The sequence below is a fragment of the Sapajus apella genome, unplaced genomic scaffold (assembly GCF_009761245.1).
Source record: "Sapajus apella isolate SASKATOON/1434 unplaced genomic scaffold, GSC_monkey_1.0 scaffold1740, whole genome shotgun sequence".
Lineage (NCBI taxonomy): Eukaryota > Metazoa > Chordata > Mammalia > Primates > Cebidae > Sapajus > Sapajus apella.
Genome location: NW_022438666.1, coordinates 5,251 through 11,567, shown reverse-complemented (window position 1 = coordinate 11,567; position 6,317 = coordinate 5,251). Strand labels below are relative to the sequence as shown.

Sequence of the window (6,317 nt, the reverse complement as noted above, 5' to 3'; positions counted from 1 at the left end):
AGCAGGCCTGGTGGTGACAAAATCTCTGAGTACTTGCTTGATCACAAAGGATTTTATTTTTCCTTCACTTATGAAGCTTGGTTTGGCTGGTTATGAAATTCTGGGTTGAAAGTTATTTTCTTTAAGGATGTTGAATATTGGCCCCCACTCTCTTCTGGTTTGTAGGGTTTCTGCTGAGACATCTGCTGTGAGTCTGATGGGCTTCCCTTTGTGGGTAACCTGACCTTTCTCTCTGGCTGCCCTTAGCATTTTCTCCTTCATTTCAACCCTGGTGCATCTGATGATTATGTGCCTTGGGGTTGCTCTTCGTGAGGAATATCTTTGTGGTGTTCTCTGTATTTCCTGGACTTGAATATTGGCCTGCCTTGCTAGGTTGGAGAAGTTTTCCTGGATAATATCCTGAAGAGTATTTTCCAGCTTGGATTCATTCTCTTCGTCTCATTCAGGTACACCTATCAAACGTAGATTAGGTCTTTTAACATAGTCCCACATTTCTTGGAGACTTTGTTCATTCCTTTTACCCTTTTTTCTCTAATCATGCCTTCTCATTTTATTTCATTGAGTTGATCTTCGACCTCTGATATCCTTTCTTCTGCTTCATCAATTCGGCTGTTGAAAGTTGTGCATGCTTCGCAAAGTTCTCATGTTGGGTTTTTCAGTTCCATCAATTCACTTATATTTCTTTCTAAGTTGTCCATTCTTATTAGCATTTCGTCAAATCTTTTTTCAAGGTTCTTAGTTTCTTTGCATTAGTTTAGAGCATGTTCTTTTAGTTCACAGAAGTTTCTTACTACCCACCTTCTGAAGCCTGATTCTGTCATTTCATCACACTCACTCTCCATCCAACCTTGTTCCCTTGCTGGTGAGAAGTTGTGATCCCTTGTAGGAGGAAAGGTGTTCTGGTTTTGGGTGTTTTCATCCTTTTTGCACTGGTTTCTTCCCATCTTTATGGATTTATCTACCTGTCATCTTTGTAATTGCTGACTTTCAGATTGGGTCTCTGAGCGGATGTTCTGTTTGTTGATGATGAAGTTATTTCTGTTACTTAGTTTTCCTTCTAACAGTCTGGCCCCTCTGCTGTAGGACTGCTGAGGTCCACTCCAGGCCCTGCTTGCCTGGGGATCGCCTGCAGCGGCTGCAGAACAGTAAGGGTTGCTACCAGTTTCTTCTTCTGCTATCTTTGTCCCAGTAGGATACCTACCAAATGTCAGTCTGATCTCTCCGTTATGAGGTGACTCTTTGGATATACAGGGGTCAGGGAGCTGCTTGAGGAGACAGTCTGTCCTTTATAGGAGCTCGAGTTGAGCTGTGAGCTTCGTTGTTTATTCAGAGCTGGTGGGCAGGTACCTTTAGGTCTGCTGCAGCAGAACTCATAAACCGCTTTTTGTTCCCAGGTGCTCTTTTCCAGGGAGTTAGGGCTGTATTTATGAGTTTCTGTTGTGCTGCTGCCTTTTTTTTTTCAGGGCTGCCCTGCCCAGCAAGGAGTCAGCCTAGTCACTGTCTGCCTGCAGAGGCTTTGCTGAGCTGCTGTGGGCTCCAACCAGCTGCCCTGTGAACTTCCCTGCAGTCCTGTTTATATGGGTGTAGTTAGATCTGCCTTGGCAATGGTGGCCCACCTCTGTATTGGCGGACTCTCTCTGTAATGGCAGGTTGCCTTGGCAACAGTGCGTTGTCTTGGCAATGGCAGGCTGCCTCAGGAGCGGCGGACTACCTCTGTATTGGTGGAGTGCCTCAGTAATGGCGGAGGCCCCTCCCCCACAGAGCTGGACCGTCCCGGGTTCAGCTGCGCTTGCTGTGAGACTCTCAATCCAGAGAGTTTCTGATTGCTGTTCTTTTGTGGGGGTGGGACCAGCCGAGCCTGATAACCTGGCTCCCTGCCTCAGAACCTTTTTTTTCTTTTTTAGTTGAACAGTAAACTCTATCCCTGGTGTTCCAGTCGCCTGTTGAAAAGGCACCGGGATCTGTGTGATTTCCCATGCTGCAACTCACTGCGCTGGCTTAAAGAGTGGCGCTGAGAGTGGTGCTTTTTTTGCCCAGGAATCTCCTGGCCTGGCTTCCTGTTCAGTCCCCTCTTTAATCAGATGTATGGGTGATTTCCCGGGGCTCCAATCACCAGCCTAAAGGGCACCCGGACCAGTGCATTTTGTATGGAGAACTGCTGGCCAGGGTGCCAACAAAGCAGCCGCGCCAACCAAAAGATCTGTGCTGGCCAAAACAGCCGTGCTGGCGACCCGTGGGTCTCCTCCGCCTGGGAATCTCCTGGTCCATGGGCAATAAAAATGCAGCGTCCAGTCACCCTCTGCACTTTCACTGGGAGCTGCAACTCTGAGCTGTTCCTACATGGCCATCTTGGATCCGAAGGCCCTATTTACGGTTTTAAAAGACTATCCTGAATCCTGCTTGGAGAATGGCTTAGCACCGGGGACATTTAGAAGCTGGGAGCCATTTAGGAAGCTACCATAACAGCACAGGCAGATTGACGTGGTGGCAGCAATAAAAAGAGAGAGAAGTGGAAAAATAAATAAGCTTTGGCAGGATGATTCACAAACTTGCTGGGTGTGGAGTGTGAAGGAAAGGCTGAACATCTCTGAATTTTTATGGAAAGGCAAGGGACAAGAAAAGCTAAAACCATTTTGAAAATGTAAATTAATAAAGTGGAAAGAATCTTTCTATATGATGATAAGAGTTACTGTACAGCTGCTAGAGTCACCACAGTGTGGTGTGATATTGGTGTAAACACAGTCATCAGTGGGACAGAATAAACAATAAGAAATAGATGCACAAAATATGCTCAGCTGATTTTTGACAATATGCTCACCTTCCCAAAATGGTGTTGGAATATTTGGACAGCCACAGTCCGCAAAAAATGAACCTTGATCTAAATCTCATAGCTTATACAAATATTAACACAAAATGGGTAAGAGAGTTACATTTTGTAAAGTGTTAAACTATATAACTCTTAGAAGAAACAATGTAGGAAGGAGGGTGAGGCAAAGGATTTTCAGACCTGACACCAAAAGAAAAACCCATAAAAGGAAATATTAATACATTGGCCTCCTAAAATAAAAAAAAAGGTTTACTATGAATATAGACCCTGTCAGAGAAAAACACAAACTCCATATTGTGACTGTAGGATAGCAGGAGGGAGCCACATGGTGACAGAATGGGTCGCATCTTCATGGTGCTGGTCACTGCAAAAATCTATGAATGTGATAAATTTGCTTAGAAATACACACATACAAAAACACACACAAATGAGGGCACGTATAATGGTGAAATCTGAATAAGCTCTGTACTCTATATTAAAGTCAATTTCCTGTACTATAGTATTAGGTTGGTGCAAAAGTTATTGCAGTTTTTAAATGGCAAACTGCAATAAATTTCATGCCAACCTAATAATATGAGTATACTATATTTATAGTTATGCAAGATTGCAAGATGTTACCATTGGGGGATACAGGATGAAGGGTACATGGAACCTTCCTGTACATTTTTTAGGTAACTTTCTGTGAATATATATGTTTTTTTCAAAATAAAAATTAGATCATTCAATCAATCATTATTTAAATTTCAGAAAATGGATGCTTACCCTCCGGTTTGTGAAGACAGAATAACATTCTTTCACTAACACTGCTTTGATCATGTCGGGATCTGTGATAGCCAGCACAGGGCATTGACCATCATATGATCTGTGTGGGGACAACAGAGCTGATTAAACTTCACTAGCCTGATTCTTCAGCTGAAGCCACACCCAGGAAGTCAGACTTTGATCCTGATGTTGTGTAATCCATACCTCTAGTTGTACCATACACAGCAACCTTAGGTTCTAGTTCATTAGGATGTGACACTCAGCAAGAGTCAGACACAGGAGCCACCCAAGTCTTCATACAATGAAGGGTAATGTGGCTCAAACAAGGAAGGGACATTGAAAGACAAAAGAGCTCTTGAAAGAGATCATGTTTAGAAATGACAGGCGAGCATTTGTTAAGCTGGGTGGTGCATACATGGGTATTTCCTATGCCACTCTCCATAATGTTTCATATGTTTAAAACATTTCATTATCAAAAAGAATATTATTTCCATGAAAAACTGAAGGCAGGTAAATCATCAGATGCTCACAAGAGTAAATGTTGCAAGGGGCAGTTGGTGTGGGGGCCCATGGACATCCTGAGCTGTGTGTTCTTTCTACTCAGTCGTGTTGCCTGTATGAGCCGTACCAGCTCCACAGCACCCAGTAGCCAGCACTGTGGTTTCTGAGGACTTGGTGAGAGAAGATGAAGAAGCACAAAGAGGCAAAGTCTTCTCCCACTTGCTTCTAGTGAACACACACACCACTGCACCTCCTCCACTGCTCTCACCAAACCTCTAGCACCTCTGACAGGGAACAGCTGCTGCAATTGGCTGAGGCCACCTGATAAAATCACAGTCCATCAGCTCCCAGGGAACACAATGATTTAAGAATATTCGGCATCTCTTCTTCAAAGTAAGCAAAATGGTATAAACCAATAAGTACTTGTATATCCTTCTATTAAAAAGTCTTGGCTTAAATTTAAAAAGCAAAGCGGAATCAAAAATTCCATACTTGAAGAGAAAGTTTAAAAAAGTGGAACATAAATGGTTTCCCAGTCTGTTTCTCTGTTATGTCTCAACTCTTCTTTCAAAAGCACCTGTTAAATCCAATGTCTAAATGAAAGAGTTTATGCTTTTAATTGGAAGTGAATCGATGTGGGAAGGAGATGATGCCATGCATTCATGAGCACATATTAGAAGAGTCTGAGACAATGCATGTGAGAAAAGGGCACCTAAGGAAGAAAAAAAGAAAAGGGGAATGGCAGCCACTGGACAGAAGGCAATGCTGGGAGTCCCTGAGCCAACAAAGCCTGCAGAAGAGTTGTAACCACACTGCTTCCAGCCTAGTTGAGACTGAAGGCCTCAACACCTGGTGACATGGATCCTTGGTAGGACAAGCCTTGAAAATTTTACAATAGCAAATGTGAACATTGTCAGAACCAAAGTGACTTCACTACTTTTTTAAACCTGACAAATCCCAAGACGGCTCTAAAGAGAGGATTCTCATGCTTGTGTTCCTAGTAACAAAACTATCACAAGACTCTACAAAAAACACAACTTTGCACAAAGGCCATTTCAATTTTTGCACTAAAATATTTCTGGAAGGACACCTGTCCAGCAACTGCCTGTTTAACCTTGGTGTGGCACCGCCCTTGTTACTGATCTTTGCAACTAACAGTAATTATCTCAAAACAGTTATGAAATGCTCCTCATATGGAGCATCTTTGTCTTGCTTTACCTCCCTGAATTTGCAGACGGCGCACAGACTCCCACTGCAATACCCTAAATAACTGTCATCTTCTTTCAGAGAACCTCTCTCTGTTTGTATTTAAGTTGACAAGAGCTTCATCCCATAAAGCCCTGGACAGAGACTATCCTCTGTGCAGTGGGGTAACCTCATCACAGAAGCAGATCTATCCAATGGAGGTTTCCAGAATACTCACCCCCACATTTTCCCATACTTTTTATGACATTCTGAGTCAAACTTCCAGATACCCTGTGAGGAGAAACAAAATACAATTTGATTATTATTTTAAGTAGAACGAACCCTACCTCTAACTGGGACTGAAAACAGTTGCATTCAATGAAATCAGGCCTGCTATCTTTCACTGGCAGTTAGAGGAAGCTTATTCAGAGACATTTTAAGGGAAAGGCAAGAAAACAGAGGATATATTTGAAATGGGGAATTTAAAGTCACTGTTGAATTTTCTCCAAGTACTGAAGGACTCACCCTTGTCTATGACTAGTAAGTAACTCTTGTCTTTCTGATGTATTTTTGCTGTTTCTTTTATTCTCTGTAAAGTCTCCTAACCCCCTGCATGATCATCTGCAATGGCAGGGGCCTAATTGAGGCTGAGGAAAAGTGAGTATCAGGGAGTGCATAATTTTTTTATCTCTTCCATCGGTATCCTTTTCATTTGTCTCATGTGCTCTCTCTAGAATTCTAGCAGAATTAGAAAGTTAAAGGAAACCAGAGAAGTCTTTTAGTCTTGCAGATTTAGATAAGTCTAAGACATGTTGTTGAGTGAGAAAATGAGTGACTGAGTGAGTGAGTGAGTGAGCAAATGAAAAAGTGGACTTCCTTTTTATAAATTATACTTTAAGTTCTGGGGTATATGTTCAGAATGTGCAGGTTTGCTTCATAGATATACATGTGCCATGGTGGTTTGCTGCTTCTGTCCCCTTGTTATCTAAATTAGGTATTTCTCCTAACATTATCCCTCCCAGTCCCTTCACCCCCAGCTATC

The 6,317-nt window shown here is 42.6% G+C and overlaps 1 pseudogene; it reads right to left on the bottom strand.

Moving 5' to 3' along the window:
* Nucleotides 1-2,298: 2,298 nt before the first annotated feature.
* Nucleotides 2,299-5,581, bottom strand: LOC116546952 (annotated as a pseudogene).
* Between the last annotated feature and the right edge of the window lie 736 nt (nt 5,582-6,317).